The following is a 25088-nucleotide window of genomic DNA, read 5'->3' on the forward strand; positions in this document are numbered from 1 at the left end:
GCAGCCCATATAAGTTTAACAAATACCTAGAGAATGTTCTAGACTTTATTTACTTAATAATAAATGATTTTGTAAAATGAAAACCCATTCAGATCCAATTGGAAGACAGAGTATTTTGTTCATGATCTTGAAGTAGAATTCCTGATTTGACTGGTATATTCTTGAAATTTTTGTGTTGTCTTCAAATGGCATCTTGTTCATAATCTTGACTTTACTGGTTTATATCTTGATATTTTTGTTTTAGCTTCAATCAGCATCTTTTTCTGAATTTAAAATAGATTTCTTAATTTAAAGTATTTTTTTTACAGTGATGTGTAAGCTTCAAGTGTTGGCTTCAAGCATTCTTCGCAAAAGTAGCATGTCCAGACAACGTAAATTAAACCGACGAGGATGAGATTTGAACCCATGCGTGCTGAGCATAATGGATTAGCAGTCCATAACCTTAACCATCTCGGCCAGCTCGTCTTTCTGCTATCTCCCAATCCCGGCTTTCTGACACCACTTTTCCTACTTTAAAGTCAACTATTTCTAGCATTTGGACTGTGTTCTCATCACTATCAAAGGCTTGATGGCAAGTCACATCTGGCCAATAGCACGACTGCTACTGTAAATGCAATGCTAGAGTTACACTAAAAGTGTGCTGTGCATGTCTGTTATTTAAAGAAAGACTTTATAACATGATTGACAGGAATTTAAGATCTTGACAAAAATATCAGCTCCAAAAAGATATCAAGCCGACTAGGATGGGATTTGAACCCATGCGTGCAGAGCACAATGGATTAGCAGTCCATCGCCTTAACCACTCGGCCACCTCGTCCTCCATGTTGACAATGCACCCAGCAATCCGACACCACTTCTGGCATTTAAAAGTCAATAATTTAAACCTCTGTGGATTGTATTGTCTAAACTATCAGCAGCCCATATAAGTTTAACAAATACCTAGAGAATGTTCTAGACTTTATTTACTTAATAATAAATGATTTTGTAAAATGAAAACCCATTCAGATCCAATTGTAAGACAGAGTATTTTGTTCATGATCTTGAAGTAGAATTCCTGATTTGACTGGTATATTCTTGAAATTTTTGTGTTGTCTTCAAATGGCATCTTGTTCATAATCTTGACTTTACTGGTTTATATCTTGATATTTTTGTTTTAGCTTCAATCAGCATCTTTTTCTGATCTTAAAATAGATTTCTTAATTTAAAGTATTTTTTTTACAGTGATGTGTAAGCTTCAAGTGTTGGCTTCAAGCATTCTTCGCAAAAGTAGCATGTCCAGACAACGTTAATTAAACCGACGAGGATGGCATTTGAACCGATGCGTGCAGAGCACAATGGATTAGCAGTCCATCGTCTAACCACTCGGCCACCTCGTCCTCCATGTTGACAATGCACCCAGCAATCCGACACCACTTGTGGCATTTAAAAGTCAATAATTTAAACCTCTGTGGATTGTATTGTCTTAACTATCAGCAGCCCATATAAGTTTAACAAATACCTAGACAATGTTCTAGACTTTATTTACTTAATAATAAAAGATTTTGTAAAATGAAAACCCTTTCAGATCCAATTGTAAGACAGAGTATTTTGTTCATGATCTTGAAGTAGAATTCCTGATTTGACTGGTATATTCTTGAAATTTTTGTGTTGTCTTCAAATGGCATCTTGTTCATAATCTTGACTTTACTGGTTTATATCTTGATATTTTTGTTTTAGCTTCAATCAGCATCTTTTTCTGATCTTGAAATAGATTTCTTAATTTAAAGTATTTTTTTACAGTGATGTGTAAGCTTCAAGTGTTGGCTTCAAGCATTCTTCGCAAAAGTAGCATGTCCAGACAACGTAAATTAAACCGACGAGGATGGGATTTGAACCCATGCGTGCTGAGCATAATGGATTAGCAGTCCATAACCTTAACCATCTCGGCCAGCACGTCTTTCTGCTATCTCCCAATCCCGGCTTTCTGACACCACTTTTCCTACTTTAAAGTCAACTATTTCTAGCATTTGGACTGTGTTCTCATCACTATCAAAGGCTTGATGGCAAGTCACATCTGGCCAATAGCACGACTGCTACTGTAAAAGCAATGCTAGAGTTACACTAAAAGTGTGCTGTGCATGTCTGTTATTTAAAGAAAGACTTTATAACATGATTGACAGGAATTTAAGATCTTGACAAAAATGACAGCTCCAAAAAGATATCAAGCCGACGAAGATTGGATTTGAACCCATGCGTGCAGAGCACAATGGATTAGCAGACCATCGCCTTAACCACTCGGCCACCTCGTCCTCCATGTTGACAATGCACCCAGCAATCCGACACCACTTGTGGCATTTAAAAGTCAATAATTTAAACCTCTGTGGATTGTATTGTCTAAACTATCAGCAGCCCATATAAGTTTAACAAATACCTAGAGAATGTTCTAGACTTTATTTACTTAATAATAAATGATTTTGTAAAATGAAAACCCTTTCAGATCCAATTGTAAGACAGAGTATTTTGTTCATGATCTTGAAGTAGAATTCCTGATTTGACTGGTATATTCTTGAAATTTTTGTGTTGTCTTCAAATGGCATCTTGTTCATAATCTTGACTTTACTGGTTTATATCTTGTTATTTTTGTTTAAGCTTCAATCGTTATCTTTTTCTGATCTTGAAAAAGATTTCTTAATTTATAGTATTTTTTTACAGTGATGTGTAAGCTTCAAGTGTTGGCTTCAAGCATTCTTCGCAAAAGTAGCATGTCCAGGAAGTAGAATTCCTGATTTGACTGGTATATTCTTGAAATTTTTGTGTTGTCTTCAAATGGCATCTTGTTCATAATCTTGACTTTACTGGTTTATATCTTGATATTTTTGTTTAAGCTTCAATCAGCATCTTTTTCTGATCTTAAAATAGATTTCTTAATTTAAAGTATTTTTTTACAGTGATGTGTAAGCTTCAAGTGTTGGCTTCAAGCATTCTTCGCAAAAGTAGCATGTCCAGACAACATAAATTAAACCGACGAGGATGGGATTTGAACCCATGCGTGCTGAGCATAATGGATTAGCAGTCCATAACCTTAACCATCTCGGCCAGCTCGTCTTTCTGCTATCTCCCAATCCCGGCTTTCTGACACTACTTTTCCTACTTTAAAGTCAATTATTTCTAGCATTTGGACTGTGTTCTCATCACTATCAAAGGCTTGATGGCAAGTCACATCTGGCCAATAGCACGACTGCTACTGTAAAAGCAATGCTAGAGTTACACTAAAAGTGTGCTGTGCATGTCTGTTATTTAAAGAAAGACTTTATAACATGATTGACAGGAATTTAAGATCTTGACAAAAATGACAGCTCCAAAAAGATATCAAGCCGACGAAGATTGGATTTGAACCCATGCGTGCAGAGCACAATGGATTAGCAGACCATCGCCTTAACCACTCGGCCACCTCGTCCTCCATGTTGACAATGCACCCAGCAATCCGACACCACTTGTGGCATTTAAAAGTCAATAATTTAAACCTCTGTGGATTGTATTGTCTAAACTATCAGCAGCCCATATAAGTTTAACAAATACCTAGAGAATGTTCTAGACTTTATTTACTTAATAATAAATGATTTTGTAAAATGAAAACCCTTTCAGATCCAATTGTAAGACAGAGTATTTTGTTCATGATCTTGAAGTAGAATTCCTGATTTGACTGGTATATTCTTGAAATTTTTGTGTTGTCTTCAAATGGCATCTTGTTCATAATCTTGACTTTACTGGTTTATATCTTGTTATTTTTGTTTAAGCTTCAATCGTTATCTTTTTCTGATCTTGAAAAAGATTTCTTAATTTATAGTATTTTTTTACAGTGATGTGTAAGCTTCAAGTGTTGGCTTCAAGCATTCTTCGCAAAAGTAGCATGTCCAGGAAGTAGAATTCCTGATTTGACTGGTATATTCTTGAAATTTTTGTGTTGTCTTCAAATGGCATCTTGTTCATAATCTTGACTTTACTGGTTTATATCTTGATATTTTTGTTTAAGCTTCAATCAGCATCTTTTTCTGATCTTAAAATAGATTTCTTAATTTAAAGTATTTTTTTACAGTGATGTGTAAGCTTCAAGTGTTGGCTTCAAGCATTCTTCGCAAAAGTAGCATGTCCAGACAACATAAATTAAACCGACGAGGATGGGATTTGAACCCATGCGTGCTGAGCATAATGGATTAGCAGTCCATAACCTTAACCATCTCGGCCAGCTCGTCTTTCTGCTATATCCCAATCCTGGCTTTCTGACACCACTTTTCCTACTTTAAAGTCAACTATTTCTAGCATTTAAACTGTGTTCTCATCACTATCAAAGGCTTGATGGCAAGTCACATCTGGCCAATAGCACGACTGCTACTGTAAAAGCAATGCTAGAGTTACACTAAAAGTGTGCTGTGCATGTCTTTTATTTAAAGAAAGACTTTATAACATGATTGACAGGAATTTAAGATCTTGACAAAAATATCAGCTCCAAAAAGATATCAAGCCGACGAGGATGGGATTTGAACCCATGCGTGCAGAGCACAATGGATTAGCAGTCCATCGCCTTAACCACTCGGCCACCTCGTCCTCCATGTTGACAATGCACCCAGCAATCCGACACCACTTGTGGTATTTAAAAGTCAATAATTTAAACCTCTGTGGATTGTATTGTCTAAACTATCAGCAGCCCATATAAGTTTAACAAATACCTAGAGAATGTTCTAGACTTTATTTACTTAATAATAAATGATTTTGTAAAATGAAAACCCATTCAGATCCAATTGGAAGACAGAGTATTTTGTTCATGATCTTGAAGTAGAATTCCTGATTTGACTGGTATATTCTTGAAATTTTTGTGTTGTCTTCAAATGGCATCTTGTTCATAATCTTGACTTTACTGGTTTATATCTTGATATTTTTGTTTTAGCTTCAATCAGCATCTTTTTCTGAATTTAAAATAGATTTCTTAATTTAAAGTATTTTTTTTACAGTGATGTGTAAGCTTCAAGTGTTGGCTTCAAGCATTCTTCGCAAAAGTAGCATGTCCAGACAACGTAAATTAAACCGACGAGGATGAGATTTGAACCCATGCGTGCTGAGCATAATGGATTAGCAGTCCATAACCTTAACCATCTCGGCCAGCTCGTCTTTCTGCTATCTCCCAATCCCGGCTTTCTGACACCACTTTTCCTACTTTAAAGTCAACTATTTCTAGCATTTGGACTGTGTTCTCATCACTATCAAAGGCTTGATGGCAAGTCACATCTGGCCAATAGCACGACTGCTACTGTAAATGCAATGCTAGAGTTACACTAAAAGTGTGCTGTGCATGTCTGTTATTTAAAGAAAGACTTTATAACATGATTGACAGGAATTTAAGATCTTGACAAAAATATCAGCTCCAAAAAGATATCAAGCCGACTAGGATGGGATTTGAACCCATGCGTGCAGAGCACAATGGATTAGCAGTCCATCGCCTTAACCACTCGGCCACCTCGTCCTCCATGTTGACAATGCACCCAGCAATCCGACACCACTTCTGGCATTTAAAAGTCAATAATTTAAACCTCTGTGGATTGTATTGTCTAAACTATCAGCAGCCCATATAAGTTTAACAAATACCTAGAGAATGTTCTAGACTTTATTTACTTAATAATAAATGATTTTGTAAAATGAAAACCCATTCAGATCCAATTGTAAGACAGAGTATTTTGTTCATGATCTTGAAGTAGAATTCCTGATTTGACTGGTATATTCTTGAAATTTTTGTGTTGTCTTCAAATGGCATCTTGTTCATAATCTTGACTTTACTGGTTTATATCTTGATATTTTTGTTTTAGCTTCAATCAGCATCTTTTTCTGATCTTAAAATAGATTTCTTAATTTAAAGTATTTTTTTTACAGTGATGTGTAAGCTTCAAGTGTTGGCTTCAAGCATTCTTCGCAAAAGTAGCATGTCCAGACAACGTTAATTAAACCGACGAGGATGGCATTTGAACCGATGCGTGCAGAGCACAATGGATTAGCAGTCCATCGTCTAACCACTCGGCCACCTCGTCCTCCATGTTGACAATGCACCCAGCAATCCGACACCACTTGTGGCATTTAAAAGTCAATAATTTAAACCTCTGTGGATTGTATTGTCTTAACTATCAGCAGCCCATATAAGTTTAACAAATACCTAGACAATGTTCTAGACTTTATTTACTTAATAATAAAAGATTTTGTAAAATGAAAACCCTTTCAGATCCAATTGTAAGACAGAGTATTTTGTTCATGATCTTGAAGTAGAATTCCTGATTTGACTGGTATATTCTTGAAATTTTTGTGTTGTCTTCAAATGGCATCTTGTTCATAATCTTGACTTTACTGGTTTATATCTTGATATTTTTGTTTAAGCTTCAATCAGCATCTTTTTCTGATCTTAAAATAGATTTCTTAATTTAAAGTATTTTTTTACAGTGATGTGTAAGCTTCAAGTGTTGGCTTCAAGCATTCTTCGCAAAAGTAGCATGTCCAGACAACGTAAATTAAACCGACGAGGATGAGATTTGAACCCATGCGTGCTGAGCATAATGGATTAGCAGTCCATAACCTTAACCATCTCGGCCAGCTCGTCTTTCTGCTATCTCCCAATCCCGGCTTTCTGACACCACTTTTCCTACTTTAAAGTCAACTATTTCTAGCATTTGGACTGTGTTCTCATCACTATAAAAGGCTTGATTGCAAGTCACATCTGGCCAATAGCACGACTGCTACTGTAAATGCAATGCTAGAGTTACACTAAAAGTGTGCTGTGCATGTCTGTTATTTAAAGAAAGACTTTATAACATGATTGACAGGAATTTAAGATCTTGACAAAAATATCAGCTCCAAAAAGATATCAAGCCGACGAGGATGGGATTTGAACCCATGCGTGCAGAGCACAATGGATTAGCAGTCCATCGCCTTAACCACTCGGCCACCTCGTCCTCCATGTTGACAATGCACCCAGCAATCCGACACCACTTGTGGCATTTAAAAGTCAATAATTTAAACCTCTGTGGATTGTATTGTCTAAACTATCAGCAGCCCATATAAGTTTAACAAATACCTAGAGAATGTTCTAGACTTTATTTACTAAATAATAAATGATTTTGTAAAATGAAAACCCTTTCAGATCCAATTGTAAGACAGAGTATTTTGTTCATGATCTTGAAGTAGAATTCCTGATTTGACTGGTATATTCTTGAAATTTTTGTGTTGTCTTCAAATGGCATCTTGTTCATAATCTTGACTTTACTGGTTTATATCTTGATATTTTTGTTTAAGCTTCAATCAGCATCTTTTTCTGATCTTAAAATAGATTTCTTAATTTAAAGTATTTTTTTACAGTGATGTGTAAGCTTCAAGTGTTGGCTTCAAGCATTCTTCGCAAAAGTAGCATGTCCAGACAACGTAAATTATACCGACGAGGACGGGATTTGAACCCATGCGTGCTGAGCACAATGGATTAGCAGTCCATAACCTTAACCTCTCGGCCAGCTCGTCTTTCTGCTATCTCCCAATCCCGGCTTTCTGACACCACTTTTCCTACTTTAAAGTCAACTATTTCTAGCGTTTGGACTGTGTTCTCATCACTTTCAAAGGCTTGATGGCAAGTCACATCTGGCCAATAGCACGACTGCTACTGTAAAAGCAATGCTAGAGTTACACTAAAAGTGTGCTGTGCATGTCTGTTATTTAAAGAAAGACTTTATAACATGATTGACAGGAATTTAAGATCTTGACAAAAATATCAGCTCCAAAAAGATATCAAGCCGACGAGGATGGGATTTGAACCCATGCGTGCAGAGCACAATGGATTAGCAGTCCATCGCCTTAACCACTCGGCCACCTCGTCCTCCATGTCGACAATGCACCCAGCAATCCGACACCACTTGTGGAATTTAAAAGTCAATAATTTAAACCTCTGTGGATTGTATTGTCTAAACTATCAGCAGCCCATATAAGTTTAACAAATACCTAGAGAATGTTCTAGACTTTATTTACTTAATAATAAAAGATTTTGTAAAATGAAAACCCTTTCAGATCCAATTGTAAGACAGAGTATTTTGTTCATGATCTTGAAGTAGAATTCCTGATTTGACTGGTATATTCTTGAAATTTTTGTGTTGTCTTCAAATGGCATCTTGTTCATAATCTTGACTTTACTGGTTTATATCTTGATATTTTTGTTTTAGCTTCAATCAGCATCTTTTTCTGATCTTAAAATAGATTTCTTAATTTAAAGTATTTTTTTACAGTGATGTGTAAGCTTCAAGTGTTGGCTTCAAGCATTCTTCGCAAAAGTAGCATGTCCAGACAACGTAAATTAAACCGACGAGGATGGGATTTGAACCCATGCATGCAGAGCACAATGGATTAGCAGTCCATCGCCTTAACCACTCGGCCACCTCGTCCTCCATGTTGACAATGCACCCAGCAATCCGACACCACTTGTGGCATTTAAAAGTCAATAATTTAAACCTCTGTGGATTGTATTGTCTTACCTATCAGCAGCCCATATAAGTTTAACAAATACCTAGAGAATGTTCTAGACTTTATTTACTTAATAATAAAAGATTTTGTAAAATGAAAACCCTTTCAGATCCAATTGTAAGACAGAGTATTTTGTTCATGATCTTGAAGTAGAATTCCTGATTTGACTGGTATATTCTTGAAATTTTTGTGTTGTCTTCAAATGGCATCTTGTTCATAATCTTGACTTTACTGGTTTATATCTTGATATTTTTGTTTAAGCTTCAATCAGCATCTTTTTCTGATCTTAAAATAGATTTCTTAATTTAAAGTATTTTTTTACAGTGATGTGTAAGCTTCAAGCATTCTTCGCAAAAGTAGCATGTCCAGACAACGTAGATTAAACCGACGAGGATGGGATTTGAACCCATGCGTGCTGAGCATAATGGATTAGCAGTCCATAACCTTAACCATCTCGGCCAGCTCGTCTTTCTGCTATCTCCCAATCCCGGCTTTCTGACACCACTTTTCCTACTTTAAAGTCAACTATTTCTAGCATTTGGACTGTGTTCTCATCACTATCAAAGGCTTGATGGCAAGTCACATCTGGCCAATAGCACGACTGCTACTGTAAAAGCAATGCTAGAGTTACACTAAAAGTGTGCTGTGCATGTCTGTTATTTAAAGAAAGACCTTATAACATGATTGACAGGAATTTAAGATCTTGACAAAAATATCAGCTCCAAAAAGATATTAAGCCAACAAGGATGGGATTTGAACCCATGCGTGCAGAGCACAATGGATTAGCAGTCCATCGTCTAACCACTCGGCCACCTCGTCCTCCATGTTGACAACGCACCCAGCAATCCGACACCACTTGTGGCATTTAAAAGTCAATAATTTAAACCTCTGTGGATTGTATTGTCTTAACTATCAGCAGCCCATATAAGTTTAACAAATACCTAGACAATGTTCTAGACTTTATTTACTTAATAATAAAAGATTTTGTAAAATGAAAACCCTTTCAGATCCAATTGTAAGACAGAGTATTTTGTTCATGATCTTGAAGTAGAATTCCTGATTTGACTGGTATATTCTTGAAATTTTTGTGTTGTCTTCAAATGGCATCTTGTTCATAATCTTGACTTTACTGGTTTATATCTTGATATTTTTGTTTAAGCTTCAATCAGCATCTTTTTCTGATCTTAAAATAGATTTCTTAATTTAAAGTATTTTTTTACAGTGATGTGTAAGCTTCAAGTGTTGGCTTCAAGCATTCTTCGCAAAAGTAGCATGTCCAGACAACGTAAATTAAACCGACGAGGATGAGATTTGAACCCATGCGTGCTGAGCATAATGGATTAGCAGTCCATAACCTTAACCATCTCGGCCAGCTCGTCTTTCTGCTATCTCCCAATCCCGGCTTTCTGACACCACTTTTCCTACTTTAAAGTCAACTATTTCTAGCATTTTGACTGTGTTCTCATCACTATAAAAGGCTTGATTGCAAGTCACATCTGGCCAATAGCACGACTGCTACTGTAAATGCAATGCTAGAGTTACACTAAAAGTGTGCTGTGCATGTCTGTTATTTAAAGAAAGACTTTATAACATGATTGACAGGAATTTAAGATCTTGACAAAAATATCAGCTCCAAAAAGATATCAAGCCGACGAGGATGGGATTTGAACCCATGCGTGCAGAGCACAATGGATTAGCAGTCCATCGCCTTAACCACTCGGCCACCTCGTCCTCCATGTTGACAATGCACCCAGCAATCCGACACCACTTGTGGCATTTAAAAGTCAATAATTTAAACCTCTGTGGATTGTATTGTCTAAACTATCAGCAGCCCATATAAGTTTAACAAATACCTAGAGAATGTTCTAGACTTTATTTACTAAATAATAAATGATTTTGTAAAATGAAAACCCTTTCAGATCCAATTGTAAGACAGAGTATTTTGTTCATGATCTTGAAGTAGAATTCCTGATTTGACTGGTATATTCTTGAAATTTTTGTGTTGTCTTCAAATGGCATCTTGTTCATAATCTTGACTTTACTGGTTTATATCTTGATATTTTTGTTTAAGCTTCAATCAGCATCTTTTTCTGATCTTAAAATAGATTTCTTAATTTAAAGTATTTTTTTACAGTGATGTGTAAGCTTCAAGTGTTGGCTTCAAGCATTCTTCGCAAAAGTAGCATGTCCAGACAACGTAAATTATACCGACGAGGACGGGATTTGAACCCATGCGTGCTGAGCACAATGGATTAGCAGTCCATAACCTTAACCTCTCGGCCAGCTCGTCTTTCTGCTATCTCCCAATCCCGGCTTTCTGACACCACTTTTCCTACTTTAAAGTCAACTATTTCTAGCGTTTGGACTGTGTTCTCATCACTTTCAAAGGCTTGATGGCAAGTCACATCTGGCCAATAGCACGACTGCTACTGTAAAAGCAATGCTAGAGTTACACTAAAAGTGTGCTGTGCATGTCTGTTATTTAAAGAAAGACTTTATAACATGATTGACAGGAATTTAAGATCTTGACAAAAATATCAGCTCCAAAAAGATATCAAGCCGACGAGGATGGGATTTGAACCCATGCGTGCAGAGCACAATGGATTAGCAGTCCATCGCCTTAACCACTCGGCCACCTCGTCCTCCATGTCGACAATGCACCCAGCAATCCGACACCACTTGTGGAATTTAAAAGTCAATAATTTAAACCTCTGTGGATTGTATTGTCTAAACTATCAGCAGCCCATATAAGTTTAACAAATACCTAGAGAATGTTCTAGACTTTATTTACTTAATAATAAAAGATTTTGTAAAATGAAAACCCTTTCAGATCCAATTGTAAGACAGAGTATTTTGTTCATGATCTTGAAGTAGAATTCCTGATTTGACTGGTATATTCTTGAAATTTTTGTGTTGTCTTCAAATGGCATCTTGTTCATAATCTTGACTTTACTGGTTTATATCTTGATATTTTTGTTTTAGCTTCAATCAGCATCTTTTTCTGATCTTAAAATAGATTTCTTAATTTAAAGTATTTTTTTACAGTGATGTGTAAGCTTCAAGTGTTGGCTTCAAGCATTCTTCGCAAAAGTAGCATGTCCAGACAACGTAAATTAAACCGACGAGGATGGGATTTGAACCCATGCATGCAGAGCACAATGGATTAGCAGTCCATCGCCTTAACCACTCGGCCACCTCGTCCTCCATGTTGACAATGCACCCAGCAATCCGACACCACTTGTGGCATTTAAAAGTCAATAATTTAAAACCTCTGTGGATTGTATTGTCTTACCTATCAGCAGCCCATATAAGTTTAACAAATACCTAGAGAATGTTCTAGACTTTATTTACTTAATAATAAAAGATTTTGTAAAATGAAAACCCTTTCAGATCCAATTGTAAGACAGAGTATTTTGTTCATGATCTTGAAGTAGAATTCCTGATTTGACTGGTATATTCTTGAAATTTTTGTGTTGTCTTCAAATGGCATCTTGTTCATAATCTTGACTTTACTGGTTTATATCTTGATATTTTTGTTTAAGCTTCAATCAGCATCTTTTTCTGATCTTAAAATAGATTTCTTAATTTAAAGTATTTTTTTACAGTGATGTGTAAGCTTCAAGCATTCTTCGCAAAAGTAGCATGTCCAGACAACGTAGATTAAACCGACGAGGATGGGATTTGAACCCATGCGTGCTGAGCATAATGGATTAGCAGTCCATAACCTTAACCATCTCGGCCAGCTCGTCTTTCTGCTATCTCCCAATCCCGGCTTTCTGACACCACTTTTCCTACTTTAAAGTCAACTATTTCTAGCATTTGGACTGTGTTCTCATCACTATCAAAGGCTTGATGGCAAGTCACATCTGGCCAATAGCACGACTGCTACTGTAAAAGCAATGCTAGAGTTACACTAAAAGTGTGCTGTGCATGTCTGTTATTTAAAGAAAGACCTTATAACATGATTGACAGGAATTTAAGATCTTGACAAAAATATCAGCTCCAAAAAGATATTAAGCCGACAAGGATGGGATTTGAACCCATGCGTGCAGAGCACAATGGATTAGCAGTCCATCGCCTTAACCACTCGGCCACCTCGACCTTCATGTTGACAATGCACCCAGCAATCCGACATCACTTGTGGCATTTAAAAGTCAATAATTTAAACCTCTGTGGATTGTATTGTCTAAACTATCAGCAGCCCATATAAGTTTAACAAATACCTAGAGAATGTTCTAGACTTTATTTACTTAATAATAAATGATTTTGTAAAATGAAAACACTTTCAGATCCAATTGTAAGACTGAGTATTATGTTCATGATCTTGAAGTAGAATTCCTGATTTGACTGGTATATTCTTGAAATTTTTGTGTTGTCTTCAAATGGCATCTTGTTCATAATCTTGACTTTACTGGTTTATATCTTGATATTTTTGTTTAAGCTTCAATCGGCATCTTTTTCTGATCTTGAAATAGATTTCTTAATTTAAAGTATTTTTTTACAGTGATGTGTAAGCTTCAAGTGTTGGCTTCAAGCATTCTTCGCAAAAGTAGCATGTCCAGACAACGTAAATTATACCGACGAGGACGGGATTTGAACCCATGCGTGCTGATCACAATGGATTAGCAGTCCATAACCTTAACCTCTCGGCCAGCTCGTCTTTCTGCTATCTCCCAATCCCGGCTTTCTGACACCACTTTTCCTACTTAAAAGTCAACTATTTCTAGCGTTTGGACTGTGTTCTCATCACTATCAAAGGCTTGATGGCAAGTCACATCTGGCCAATAGCACGACTGCTACTGTAAAAGCAATGCTAGAGTTACACTAAAAGTGTGCTGTGCATGTCTGTTATTTAAAGAAAGACTTTATAACATGATTGACAGGAATTTAAGATCTTGACAAAAATATCAGCTCCAAAAAGATATCAAGCCGACGAGGATGGGATTTGAACCCATGCGTGCAGAGCACAATGGATTAGCAGTCCATCGCCTTAACCACTCGGCCACCTCGTCCTCCATGTCGACAATGCACCCAGCAATCCGACACCACTTGTGGAATTTAAAAGTCAATAATTTAAACCTCTGTGGATTGTATTGTCTAAACTATCAGCAGCCCATATAAGTTTAACAAATACCTAGAGAATGTTCTAGACTTTATTTACTTAATAATAAAAGATTTTGTAAAATGAAAACCCTTTCAGATCCAATTGTAAGACAGAGTATTTTGTTCATGATCTTGAAGTAGAATTCCTGATTTGACTGGTATATTCTTGAAATTTTTGTGTTGTCTTCAAATGGCATCTTGTTCATAATCTTGACTTTACTGGTTTATATCTTGATATTTTTGTTTTAGCTTCAATCAGCATCTTTTTCTGATCTTAAAATAGATTTCTTAATTTAAAGTATTTTTTTACAGTGATGTGTAAGCTTCAAGTGTTGGCTTCAAGCATTCTTCGCAAAAGTAGCATGTCCAGACAACGTAAATTAAACCGACGAGGATGGGATTTGAACCCATGCGTGCAGAGCACAATGGATTAGCAGTCCATCGCCTTAACCACTCGGCCACCTCGTCCTCCATGTTGACAATGCACCCAGCAATCCGACACCACTTGTGGCATTTAAAAGTCAATAATTTAAACCTCTGTGGATTGTATTGTCTTACCTATCAGCAGCCCATATAAGTTTAACAAATACCTAGAGAATGTTCTAGACTTTATTTACTTAATAATAAAAGATTTTGTAAAATGAAAACCCTTTCAGATCCAATTGTAAGACAGAGTATTTTGTTCATGATCTTGAAGTAGAATTCCTGATTTGACTGGTATATTCTTGAAATTTTTGTGTTGTCTTCAAATGGCATCTTGTTCATAATCTTGACTTTACTGGTTTATATCTTGATATTTTTGTTTAAGCTTCAATCAGCATCTTTTTCTGATCTTAAAATAGATTTCTTAATTTAAAGTATTTTTTTACAGTGATGTGTAAGCTTCAAGCATTCTTCGCAAAAGTAGCATGTCCAGACAACGTAGATTAAACCGACGAGGATGGGATTTGAACCCATGCGTGCTGAGCATAATGGATTAGCAGTCCATAACCTTAACCATCTCGGCCAGCTCGTCTTTCTGCTATCTCCCAATCCTGGCTTTCTGACACCACTTTTCCTACTTTAAAGTCAACTATTTCTAGCATTTGGACTGTGTTCTCATCACTATCAAAGGCTTGATGGCAAGTCACATCTGGCCAATAGCACGACTGCTACTGTAAAAGCAATGCTAGAGTTACACTAAAAGTGTGCTGTGCATGTCTGTTATTTAAAGAAAGACTTTATAACATGATTGACAGGAATTTAAGATCTTGACAAAAATATCAGCTCCAAAAAGATATCAAGCCGACGAGGATGGGATTTGAACCCATGCGTGCAGAGCACAATGGATTAGCAGTTCATCGCCTTAACCACTCGGCCACCTCGTCCTCCATGTTGACGAATTCCTGATTTGACTGGTATATTCTTGAAATTTTTGTGTTGTCTTCAAATGGCATCTTGTTCATAATCTTGACTTTACTGGTTTATATCTTGTTATTTTTGTTTAAGCTTCAATCGGCATCTTTTTCTGATCTTGAAATAGATTTCTTAATTTAAAGTATTTTTTTACAGTGATGTGTAAGCTTCAAGTGTTGGCTTCAAGCATTCTTCGAAAAGGTAGCATGTCCAGACAACGTAAATTAAACCGACGAGGACGGGATTTGAACCCATGCGTGCTGAGCACAATGGATTAGCAGTCCATAACCTTAACCTCTCGGCCAGCTCGTCTTTCTGCTATCTCCCAATCCCGGCTTTCTGACACCACTTTTCCTACTTTAAAGTCAATTATTTCTAGCATTTGGACTGTGTTCTCATCACTATCAAATGCTTGATGGCAAGTCACATCTGGCCAATAGCACGACTGCTACTGTAAAAGCAATGCTAGAGTTACACTAAAAGTGTGCTGTGCATGTCTGTTATTTAAAGAAAGACTTTATAACATGATTGACAGGAATTTACGATCTTGACAAAAATATCATCTCCAAAAAAATATCAAGCCGACGAGGATTGGATTTGAACCCATGCGTGCAGAGCACAATGGATTAGCAGTCCATCGCCTTAACCACTCGGCCACCTCGTCCTCCATGTTGACAATGCACCCAGCAATCCGACACCACTTGTGGCATTTAAAAGTCAATAATTTAAACCTCTGTGGATTGTATTGTCTAAACTATCAGCAGCCCATATAAGTTTAACAAATACCTAGAGAATGTTCTAGACTTTATTTACTTAATAATAAATGATTTTGTAAAATGAAAACCCTTTCAGATCCAATTGTAAGACAGAGTATTTTGTTCATGATCTTGAAGTAGAATTCCTGATTTGACTGGTATATTCTTGAAATTTTTGTGTTGTCTTCAAATGGCATCTTGTTCATAATCTTGACTTTACTGGTTTATATCTTGTTATTTTTGTTTAAGCTTCAATCGTTATCTTTTTCTGATCTTGAAAAAGATTTCTTAATTTATAGTATTTTTTTACAGTGATGTGTAAGCTTCAAGTGTTGGCTTCAAGCATTCTTCGCAAAAGTAGCATGTCCAGGAAGTAGAATTCCTGATTTGACTGGTATATTCTTGAAATTTTTGTGTTGTCTTCAAATGGCATCTTGTTCATAATCTTGACTTTACTGGTTTATATCTTGATATTTTTGTTTTAGCTTCAATCAGCATCTTTTTCTGATCTTAAAATAGATTTCTTAATTTAAAGTATTTTTTTTACAGTGATGTGTAAGCTTCAAGTGTTGGCTTCAAGCATTCTTCGCAAAAGTAGCATGTCCAGACAACGTTAATTAAACCGACGAGGATGGCATTTGAACCCATGCGTGCAGAGCACAATGGATTAGCAGTCCATCGCCTAACCACTCGGCCACCTCGTCCTCCATGTTGACAATGCACCCAGCAATCCGACACCACTTTTGGCATTTAAAAGTCAATAATTTAAACCTCTGTGGATTGTATTGTCTTAACTATCAGCAGCCCATATAAGTTTAACAAATACCTAGAGAATGTTCTAGACTTTATTTACTTAATAATAAATGATTTTGTAAAATGAAAACCCTTTCAGATCCAATTGTAAGACTGAGTATTTTGTTCATGATCTTGAAGTAGAATTCCTGATTTGACTGGTATATTCTTGAAATTTTTGTGTTGTCTTCAAATGGCATCTTGTTCATAATCTTGACTTTACTGGTTTATATCTTATTATTTTTGTTTAAGCTTCAATCGTTATCTTTTTCTGATCTTGAAAAAGATTTCTTAATTTATAGTATTTTTTTACAGTGATGTGTAAGCTTCAAGTGTTGGCTTCAAGCATTCTGCGCAAAAGTAGCATGTCCAGGAAGTAGAATTCCTGATTTGACTGGTATATTCTTGAAATTTTTGTGTTGTCTTCAAATGGCATCTTGTTCATAATCTTGACTTTACTGGTTTATATCTTGATATTTTTGTTTAAGCTTCAATCGGCATCTTTTTCTGATCTTGAAATAGATTTCTTAATTTAAAGTATTTTTTTACAGTGATGTGTAAGCTTCAAGTGTTGGCTTCAAGCATTCTTCGCAAAAGTAGCATGTCCAGACAACGTAAATTAAACCGACGAGGATGGGATTTGAACCCATGCGTGCTGAGCATAATGGATTAGCAGTCCATAACCTTAACCATCTCGGCCAGCTCGTCTTTCTGCTATCTCCCAATCCCGGCTTTCTGACACCACTTTTCCTACTTTAAAGTCAACTATTTCTAGCATTTGGACTGTGTTCTCATCACTATCAAAGGCTTGATGGCAAGTCACATCTGGCCAATAGCACGACTGCTACTGTAAAAGCAATGCTAGAGTTACACTAAAAGTGTGCTGTGCATGTCTGTTATTTAAAGAAAGACTTTATAACATGATTGACAGGAATTTACGATCTTGACAAAAATATCATCTCCAAAAAAATATCAAGCCGACGAGGATGGGATTTGAACCCATGCGTGCAGAGCACAATGGATTAGCAGTCCATCGCCTTAACCACTCGGCCACCTCGTCCTCCATGTTGACAATACACCCAGCAATCCGACACCACTTGTGGCATTTAAAAGTCAATAATTTAAACCTCTGTGGATTGTATTGTCTAAACTATCAGCAGCCCATATAAGTTTAACAAATACCTAGAGAATGTTCTAGACTTTATTTACTTAATAATAAATGATTTTGTAAAATGAAAACACTTTCAGATCCAATTGTAAAACTGATTATTATGTTCATGATCTTGAAGTAGAATTCCTGATTTGACTGGTATATTCTTGAAATTTTTGTGTTGTCTTCAAATGGCATCTTGTTCATAATCTTGACTTTACTGGTTTATATCTTGATATTTTTGTTTAAGCTTCAATCAGCATCTTTTTCTGATCTTAAAATAGATTTCTTAATTTAAAGTATTTTTTTACAGTGATGTGTAAGCTTCAAGCATTCTTCGCAAAAGTAGCATGTCCAGACAACGTAGATTAAACCGACGAGGATGGGATTTGAACCCATGCGTGCTGAGCATAATGGATTAGCAGTCCATAACCTTAACCATCTCGGCCAGCTCGTCTTTCTGCTATCTCCCAATCCCGGCTTTCTGACACCACTTTTCCTACTTTAAAGTCAACTATTTCTAGCATTTGGACTGTGTTCTCATCACTATCAAAGGCTTGATGGCAAGTCACATCTGGCCAATAGCACGACTGCTACTGTAAAAGCAATGCTAGAGTTACACTAAAAGTGTGCTGTGCATGTCTGTTATTTAAAGAAAGACTTTATAACATGATTGACAGGAATTTAAGATCTTGACAAAAATATCAGCTCCAAAAAGATATCAAGCCGACGAGGATGGGATTTGAACCCATGCGTGCAGAGCACAATGGATTAGCAGTCCATCGCCTTAACCACTCGGCCACCTCGTCCTCCATGTTGACAATGCACCCAGCAATCCGACACCACTTGTGGCATTTAAAAGTCAATAATTTAAACCTCTGTGGATTGTATTGTCTAAACTATCAGCAGCCCATATAAGTTTAAAAAATACCTAGAGAATGTTCTAGACTTTATTTACTTAATAATAAATGATTTTGTAAAATGAAAACCCTTTCAGATCCAATTGTAAGACAGAGTATTTTGTTCATGATCTTGAAGTAGAATTCCTGATTTGACTGGTATATTCTTGAAATTTTTGTGTTGTCTTCAAATGGCATCTTGTTCATAATCTTGACTTTACTGGTTTATATCTTGATATTTTTGTTTAAGCTTCAATCAGCATTTTTTTCTGATCTTAAAATAGATTTCTTAATTTAAAGTATTTTTTTACAGTGATGTGTAAGCTTCAAGTGTTGGCTTCAAGCATTCTTCGCAAAAGTAGCATGTCCAGACAACGTAAATTAAACCGACGAGGATGAGATTTGAACCCATGCGTGCTGAGCATAATGGATTAGCAGTCCATAACCTTAACCATCTCGGCCAGCTCGTCTTTCTGCTATCTCCCAATCCCGGCTTTCTGACACCACTTTTCCTACTTTAAAGTCAACTATTTCTAGCATTTGGACTGTGTTCTCATCACTATCAAAGGCTTGATGGCAAGTCACATCTGGCCAATAGCACGACTGCTACTGTAAATGCAATGCTAGAGTTACACTAAAAGTGTGCTGTGCATGTCTGTTATTTAAAGAAAGACTTTATAACATGATTGACAAGAATTTAAGATCTTGACAAAAATATCAGCTCCAAAAAGATATCGAACCGACGAGGATGGGATTTGAACCCATGCGTGCAGAGCACAATGGATTAGCAGTCCATCGCCTTAACCACTCGGCCACCTCGTCCTCCATGTTGACAATGCCCCCAGCAATCCGACACCACTTGTGGCATTTAAAAGTCAATAATTTAAACCTCTGTGGATTGTATTGTCTAAACTATCAGCAGCCCATATAAGTTTAACAAATACCTAGAGAATGTTCTAGACTTTATTTACTTAATAATAAATGATTTTGTAAAATGAAAACCCTTTCAGATCCAATTGTAAGACAGAGTATTTTGTTCATGATCTTGAAGTAGAATTCCTGATTTGACTGGTATATTCTTGAAATTTTTGTGTTGTCTTCAAATGGCATCTTGTTCATAATCTTGACTTTACTGGTTTATATCTTATTATTTTTGTTTAAGCTTCAATCGTTATCTTTTTCTGATCTTGAAAAAGATTTCTTAATTTATAGTATTTTTTTACAGTGATGTGTAAGCTTCAAGTGTTGGCTTCAAGCATTCTGCGCAAAAGTAGCATGTTCAGGAATTAGAATTCCTGATTTGACTGGTATATTCTTGAAATTTTTGTGTTGTCTTCAAATGGCATCTTGTTCATAATCTTGACTTTACTGGTTTATATCTTGATATTTTTGTTTAAGCTTCAATCGGCATCTTTTTCTGATCTTGAAATAGATTTCTTAATTTAAAGTATTTTTTTACAGTGATGTGTAAGCTTCAAGTGTTGGCTTCAAGCATTCTTCGCAAAAGTAGCATGTCCAGACAACGTAAATTAAACCGACGAGGATGGGATTTGAACCCATGCGTGCTGAGCATAATAGATTAGCAGTCCATAACCTTAACCATCTCGGCCAGCTCGTCTTTCTGCTATCTCCCAATCCCGGCTTTCTGACACCACTTTTCCTACTTTAAAGTCAACTATTTATAGCATTTGGACTGTGTTCTCATCACTATCAAAGGCTTGATGGCAAGTCACATCTGGCCAATAGCACGACTGCTACTGTAAAAGCAATGCTAGAGTTACACTAAAAGTGTGCTGTGCATGTCTGTTATTTAAAGAAAGACTTTATAACATGACTGACAGGAATTTACGATCTTGACAAAAATATCATCTCCAAAAAAATATCAAGCCGACGAGGATGGGTTTTGAACCCATGCGTGCAGAGCACAATGGATTAGCAGTCCATCGCCTTAACCACTCGGCCACCTCGTCCTCCATGTTGACAATACACCCAGCAATCCGACACCACTTGTGGCATTTAAAAGTCAATAATTTAAACCTCTGTGGATTGTATTGTCTAAACTATCAGCAGCCCATATAAGTTTAACAAATACCTAGAGAATGTTCTAGACTTTATTTACTTAATAATAAAAGATTTTGTAAAATGAAAACCCTTTCAGATCCAATTGTAAGACAGAGTATTTTGTTCATGATCTTGAAGTAGAATTCCTGATTTGACTGGTATATTCTTGAAATTTTTGTGTTGTCTTCAAATGGCATCTTGTTCATAATCTTGACTTTACTGGTTTATATCTTGATATTTTTGTTTTAGCTTCAATCAGCATCTTTTTCTGATCTTAAAATAGATTTCTTAATTTAAAGTATTTTTTTACAGTGATGTGTAAGCTTCAAGTGTTGGCTTCAAGCATTCTTCGCAAAAGTAGCATGTCCAGACAACGTAAATTAAACCGACGAGGATGGGATTTGAACCCATGCGTGCAGAGCACAATGGATTAGCAGTCCATCGCCTTAACCACTCGGCCACCTCGTCCTCCATGTTGACAATGCACCCAGCAATCCGACACCACTTGTGGCATTTAAAAGTCAATAATTTAAACCTCTGTGGATTGTATTGTCTTACCTATCAGCAGCCCATATAAGTTTAACAAATACCTAGAGAATGTTCTAGACTTTATTTACTTAATAATAAAAGATTTTGTAAAATGAAAACCCTTTCAGATCCAATTGTAAGACAGAGTATTTTTTTCATGATCTTGAAGTAGAATTCCTGATTTGACTGGTATATTCTTGAAATTTTTGTGTTGTCTTCAAATGGCATCTTGTTCATAATCTTGACTTTACTGGTTTATATCTTGATATTTTTGTTTAAGCTTCAATCAGCATCTTTTTCTGATCTTGAAATAGATTTCTTAATTTAAAGTATTTTTTTACAGTGATGTGTAAGCTTCAAGCATTCTTCGCAAAAGTAGCATGTCCAGACAACGTAGATTAAACCGACGAGGATGGGATTTGAACCCATGCGTGCTGAGCATAATGGATTAGCAGTCCATAACCTTAACCATCTCGGCCAGCTCGTCTTTCTGCTATCTCCCAATCCCGGCTTTCTGACACCACTTTTCCTACTTTAAAGTCAACTATTTCTAGCATTTGGACTGTGTTCTCATCACTATCAAAGGCTTGATGGCAAGTCACATCTGGCCAATAGCACGACTGCTACTGTAAAAGCAATGCTAGAGTTACACTAAAAGTGTGCTGTGCATGTCTGTTATTTAAAGAAAGACTTTATAACATGATTGACAGGAATTTAAGATCTTGACAAAAATATCAGCTCCAAAAAGATATCAAGCCGACGAGGATGGGATTTGAACCCATGCGTGCAGAGCACAATGGATTAGCAGTCCATCGCCTTAACCACTCGGCCACCTCGTCCTCCATGTTGACAATGCACCCAGCAATCCGACACCACTTGTGGCATTTAAAAGTCAATAATTTAAACCTCTGTGGATTGTATTGTCTAAACTATCAGCAGTCCATATAAGTTTAAAAAATACCTAGAGAATGTTCTAGACTTTATTTACTTAATAATAAATGATTTTGTAAAATGAAAACCCTTTCAGATCCAATTGTAAGAATGAGTATTATGTTCATGATCTTGAAGTAGAATTCCTGATTTGACTGGTATATTCTTGAAATGTTTGTGTTGTCTTCAAATGGCATCTTGTTCATAATCTTGACTTTACTGGTTTATATCTTGATATTTTTGTTTAAGCTTCAATCGGCATCTTTTTCTGATCATGAAATAGATTTCTTAATTTAAAGTATTTTTTTACAGTGATGTGTAAGCTTCAAGTGTTGGCTTCAAGCATTCTTCGCAAAAGTAGCATGCCCAGACAACGTATATTAAACCGACGAGGATGGGATTTGAACCCATGCATGCAGAGCACAATGGATTAGCAGTCCATCGCCTTAACCACTCGGCCACCTCGTCCTCCATGTTGACAATGCACCCAGCAATCCGACACCACTTGTGGCATTTAAAAGTCAATAATTTAAACATCTGTGGATTGTATTGTCTTAACTATCAGCAGCCCATATAAGTTTAACAAATACCTAGAGAATGTTCTAGACTTTATTTACTTAATAATAAAAGATTTTGTAAAATGAAAACCCTTTCAGATCCAATTGTAAGACAGAGTATTTTGTTCATGATCTTGAAGTAGAATTCCTGATTTGACTGGTATATTCCTGAAATTTTTGTGTTGTCTTCAAATGGCATCTTGTTCATAATCTTGACTTTACTGGTTTATATCTTGATATTTTTGTTTAAGCTTCAATCAGCATCTTTTTCTGATCTTAAAATAGATTTCTTAATTTAAAGTATTTTTTTACAGTGATGTGTAAGCTTCAAGTGTTGGCTTCAAGCATTCTTCGCAAAAGTAGCATGTCCAGACAACGTAAATTAAACCGCCGAGGATGGGATTTGAACCCATGCGTGCTGAGCATAATGGATTAGCAGTCCATAACCTTAACCATCTCGGCCAGCTCGTCTTTCTGCTATCTCCCAACCCCGGCTTTCTGACACCACTTTTCCTACTTTAAAGTCAACTATTTCTAGCATTTGGACTGTGTTCTCATCACTATCAAAGGCTTGATGGCAAGTCAAATCTGGCCAATAGCACGACTGCTACTGTAAAAGCAATGCTAGAGTTACACTAAAAGTGTGCTGTGCATGTCTGTTATTTAAAGAAAGACTTTATAACATGATTGACAAGAATTTAAGATCTTGACAAAAATATCAGCTCCAAAAAGATATCAAACCGACGAGGATGGGATTTGAACCCATGCGTGCAGAGCACAATGGATTAGCAGTCCATCGCCTTAACCACTCGGCCACCTCGTCCTCCATGTTGACAATGCACCCAGCAATCCGACACCACTTGTGGCATTTAAAAGTCAATAATTTAAACCTCTGTGGATTGTATTGTCTTAACTATCAGCAGCCCATATAAGTTTAACAAATACCTAGAGAATGTTCTAGACTTTATTTACTTAATAATAAAAGATTTTGTAAAATGAAAACACTTTCAGATCCAATTGTAAGACTGAGTATTATGTTCATGATCTTGAAGTAGAATTCCTGATTTGACTGGTATATTCTTGAAATGTTTGTGTTGTCTTCAAATGGCATCTTGTTCATAATCTTGACTTTACTGGTTTATATCTTGATATTTTTGTTTAAGCTTCAATCGGCATCTTTTTCTGATCTTGAAATTGATTTCTTAATTTAAAGTATTTTTTTACAGTGATGTGTAAGCTTCAAGTGTTGGCTTCAAGCATTCTTCGCAAAAGTAGCATGTCCAGACAACGTAAATTAAACCGACGAGGATGGGATTTGAACCCATGCGTGCTGAGCATAATGGATTACCAGTCCATAACCTTAACCATCTCGGCCAGCTCGTCTATCTGCTATTTCCCAATCCCGGCTTTCTGACACCACTTTTCCTACTTTAAAGTCAACTATTTCTAGCATTTGGACTGTGTTCTCATCACTATCAAAGGCTTGATGGCAAGTCAAATCTGGCCAATAGCACGACTGCTACTGTAAAAGCAATGCTAGAGTTACACTAAAAGTGTGCTGTGCATGTCTGTTATTTAAAGAAAGACTTTAAACATGATTGACAGGAATTTAAGATCTTGACAAAAATATCAGCTCCAAAAAGATATCAAGCCGACGAGGATGGGATTTGAACCCATGCGTGCAGAGCACAATGGATTAGCAGTCCATCGCCTTAACCACTCGGCCACCTCGTCCTCCATGTTGACAATGCACCCAGCAATCCGACACCACTTGTGGCATTTAAAAGTCAATAATTTAAACCTCTGTGGATTGTATTGTCTAAACTATCAGCAGTCCATATAAGTTTAAAAAATACCTAGAGAATGTTCTAGACTTTATTTACTTAATAATAAATGATTTTGTAAAATGAAAACCCTTTCAGATCCAATTGTAAGAATGAGTATTATGTTCATGATCTTGAAGTAGAATTCCTGATTTGACTGGTATATTCTTGAAATGTTTGTGTTGTCTTCAAATGGCATCTTGTTCATAATCTTGACTTTACTGGTTTATATCTTGATATTTTTGTTTAAGCTTCAATCGGCATCTTTTTCTGATCTTGAAATAGATTTCTTAATTTAAAGTATTTTTTTACAGTGATGTGTAAGCTTCAAGTGTTGGCTTCAAGCATTCTTCGCAAAAGTAGCATGCCCAGACAACGTATATTAAACCGACGAGGATGGGATTTGAACCCATGCATGCAGAGCACAATGGATTAGCAGTCCATCGCCTTAACCACTCGGCCACCTCGTCCTCCATGTTGACAATGCACCCAGCAATCCGACACCACTTGTGGCATTTAAAAGTCAATAATTTAAACATCTGTGGATTGTATTGTCTTAACTATCAGCAGCCCATATA

At 36.4% G+C, this 25088-nt stretch overlaps 32 non-coding genes across 32 annotated transcripts; all 32 read right to left on the bottom strand.

The window, feature by feature from the left end:
• Positions 1-735: 735 nt before the first annotated feature.
• On the bottom strand, positions 736-817 carry TRNAS-GCU (transfer RNA serine (anticodon GCU)). Its single transcript has one exon. It is a non-coding gene; the product is annotated as a tRNA-Ser (tRNA).
• A 1389-nt stretch (positions 818-2206) lies between these two features.
• On the bottom strand, positions 2207-2288 carry TRNAS-GCU (transfer RNA serine (anticodon GCU)). Its single transcript has one exon. It is a non-coding gene; the product is annotated as a tRNA-Ser (tRNA).
• A 1066-nt stretch (positions 2289-3354) lies between these two features.
• On the bottom strand, positions 3355-3436 carry TRNAS-GCU (transfer RNA serine (anticodon GCU)). The gene has a single exon. It is a non-coding gene; the product is annotated as a tRNA-Ser (tRNA).
• A 1066-nt stretch (positions 3437-4502) lies between these two features.
• Positions 4503-4584, bottom strand: TRNAS-GCU (transfer RNA serine (anticodon GCU)). The gene has a single exon. It is a non-coding gene; the product is annotated as a tRNA-Ser (tRNA).
• An 831-nt stretch (positions 4585-5415) lies between these two features.
• On the bottom strand, positions 5416-5497 carry TRNAS-GCU (transfer RNA serine (anticodon GCU)). Its single transcript has one exon. It is a non-coding gene; the product is annotated as a tRNA-Ser (tRNA).
• Positions 5498-6886: 1389 nt separating this feature from the next.
• TRNAS-GCU (transfer RNA serine (anticodon GCU)) lies at positions 6887-6968 on the bottom strand. The gene has a single exon. It is a non-coding gene; the product is annotated as a tRNA-Ser (tRNA).
• A 477-nt stretch (positions 6969-7445) lies between these two features.
• Positions 7446-7527, bottom strand: TRNAS-GCU (transfer RNA serine (anticodon GCU)). Its single transcript has one exon. It is a non-coding gene; the product is annotated as a tRNA-Ser (tRNA).
• A 270-nt stretch (positions 7528-7797) lies between these two features.
• TRNAS-GCU (transfer RNA serine (anticodon GCU)) lies at positions 7798-7879 on the bottom strand. The gene has a single exon. It is a non-coding gene; the product is annotated as a tRNA-Ser (tRNA).
• Positions 7880-8356: 477 nt separating this feature from the next.
• Positions 8357-8438, bottom strand: TRNAS-GCU (transfer RNA serine (anticodon GCU)). Its single transcript has one exon. It is a non-coding gene; the product is annotated as a tRNA-Ser (tRNA).
• Positions 8439-9255: 817 nt separating this feature from the next.
• TRNAS-GCU (transfer RNA serine (anticodon GCU)) lies at positions 9256-9336 on the bottom strand. The gene has a single exon. It is a non-coding gene; the product is annotated as a tRNA-Ser (tRNA).
• An 830-nt stretch (positions 9337-10166) lies between these two features.
• TRNAS-GCU (transfer RNA serine (anticodon GCU)) lies at positions 10167-10248 on the bottom strand. The gene has a single exon. It is a non-coding gene; the product is annotated as a tRNA-Ser (tRNA).
• A 477-nt stretch (positions 10249-10725) lies between these two features.
• Positions 10726-10807, bottom strand: TRNAS-GCU (transfer RNA serine (anticodon GCU)). Its single transcript has one exon. It is a non-coding gene; the product is annotated as a tRNA-Ser (tRNA).
• Positions 10808-11077: 270 nt separating this feature from the next.
• On the bottom strand, positions 11078-11159 carry TRNAS-GCU (transfer RNA serine (anticodon GCU)). Its single transcript has one exon. It is a non-coding gene; the product is annotated as a tRNA-Ser (tRNA).
• A 477-nt stretch (positions 11160-11636) lies between these two features.
• TRNAS-GCU (transfer RNA serine (anticodon GCU)) lies at positions 11637-11718 on the bottom strand. Its single transcript has one exon. It is a non-coding gene; the product is annotated as a tRNA-Ser (tRNA).
• An 818-nt stretch (positions 11719-12536) lies between these two features.
• TRNAS-GCU (transfer RNA serine (anticodon GCU)) lies at positions 12537-12618 on the bottom strand. The gene has a single exon. It is a non-coding gene; the product is annotated as a tRNA-Ser (tRNA).
• An 829-nt stretch (positions 12619-13447) lies between these two features.
• On the bottom strand, positions 13448-13529 carry TRNAS-GCU (transfer RNA serine (anticodon GCU)). Its single transcript has one exon. It is a non-coding gene; the product is annotated as a tRNA-Ser (tRNA).
• Positions 13530-14006: 477 nt separating this feature from the next.
• Positions 14007-14088, bottom strand: TRNAS-GCU (transfer RNA serine (anticodon GCU)). Its single transcript has one exon. It is a non-coding gene; the product is annotated as a tRNA-Ser (tRNA).
• An 817-nt stretch (positions 14089-14905) lies between these two features.
• On the bottom strand, positions 14906-14987 carry TRNAS-GCU (transfer RNA serine (anticodon GCU)). The gene has a single exon. It is a non-coding gene; the product is annotated as a tRNA-Ser (tRNA).
• A 258-nt stretch (positions 14988-15245) lies between these two features.
• TRNAS-GCU (transfer RNA serine (anticodon GCU)) lies at positions 15246-15327 on the bottom strand. The gene has a single exon. It is a non-coding gene; the product is annotated as a tRNA-Ser (tRNA).
• Positions 15328-15597: 270 nt separating this feature from the next.
• TRNAS-GCU (transfer RNA serine (anticodon GCU)) lies at positions 15598-15679 on the bottom strand. The gene has a single exon. It is a non-coding gene; the product is annotated as a tRNA-Ser (tRNA).
• A 714-nt stretch (positions 15680-16393) lies between these two features.
• On the bottom strand, positions 16394-16474 carry TRNAS-GCU (transfer RNA serine (anticodon GCU)). Its single transcript has one exon. It is a non-coding gene; the product is annotated as a tRNA-Ser (tRNA).
• A 1066-nt stretch (positions 16475-17540) lies between these two features.
• Positions 17541-17622, bottom strand: TRNAS-GCU (transfer RNA serine (anticodon GCU)). The gene has a single exon. It is a non-coding gene; the product is annotated as a tRNA-Ser (tRNA).
• An 817-nt stretch (positions 17623-18439) lies between these two features.
• Positions 18440-18521, bottom strand: TRNAS-GCU (transfer RNA serine (anticodon GCU)). Its single transcript has one exon. It is a non-coding gene; the product is annotated as a tRNA-Ser (tRNA).
• An 830-nt stretch (positions 18522-19351) lies between these two features.
• TRNAS-GCU (transfer RNA serine (anticodon GCU)) lies at positions 19352-19433 on the bottom strand. The gene has a single exon. It is a non-coding gene; the product is annotated as a tRNA-Ser (tRNA).
• A 1066-nt stretch (positions 19434-20499) lies between these two features.
• TRNAS-GCU (transfer RNA serine (anticodon GCU)) lies at positions 20500-20581 on the bottom strand. Its single transcript has one exon. It is a non-coding gene; the product is annotated as a tRNA-Ser (tRNA).
• Positions 20582-21058: 477 nt separating this feature from the next.
• On the bottom strand, positions 21059-21140 carry TRNAS-GCU (transfer RNA serine (anticodon GCU)). The gene has a single exon. It is a non-coding gene; the product is annotated as a tRNA-Ser (tRNA).
• Positions 21141-21957: 817 nt separating this feature from the next.
• On the bottom strand, positions 21958-22039 carry TRNAS-GCU (transfer RNA serine (anticodon GCU)). Its single transcript has one exon. It is a non-coding gene; the product is annotated as a tRNA-Ser (tRNA).
• A 477-nt stretch (positions 22040-22516) lies between these two features.
• TRNAS-GCU (transfer RNA serine (anticodon GCU)) lies at positions 22517-22598 on the bottom strand. The gene has a single exon. It is a non-coding gene; the product is annotated as a tRNA-Ser (tRNA).
• Positions 22599-23428: 830 nt separating this feature from the next.
• On the bottom strand, positions 23429-23510 carry TRNAS-GCU (transfer RNA serine (anticodon GCU)). The gene has a single exon. It is a non-coding gene; the product is annotated as a tRNA-Ser (tRNA).
• A 477-nt stretch (positions 23511-23987) lies between these two features.
• TRNAT-GGU (transfer RNA threonine (anticodon GGU)) lies at positions 23988-24070 on the bottom strand. The gene has a single exon. It is a non-coding gene; the product is annotated as a tRNA-Thr (tRNA).
• A 269-nt stretch (positions 24071-24339) lies between these two features.
• Positions 24340-24421, bottom strand: TRNAS-GCU (transfer RNA serine (anticodon GCU)). The gene has a single exon. It is a non-coding gene; the product is annotated as a tRNA-Ser (tRNA).
• Positions 24422-24898: 477 nt separating this feature from the next.
• On the bottom strand, positions 24899-24980 carry TRNAS-GCU (transfer RNA serine (anticodon GCU)). The gene has a single exon. It is a non-coding gene; the product is annotated as a tRNA-Ser (tRNA).
• Between the last annotated feature and the right edge of the window lie 108 nt (positions 24981-25088).

Source organism: Crinia signifera, chromosome 11 (assembly GCF_055691185.1).
Source record: "Crinia signifera chromosome 11, ASM5569118v1, whole genome shotgun sequence".
Lineage (NCBI taxonomy): Eukaryota > Metazoa > Chordata > Amphibia > Anura > Myobatrachidae > Crinia > Crinia signifera.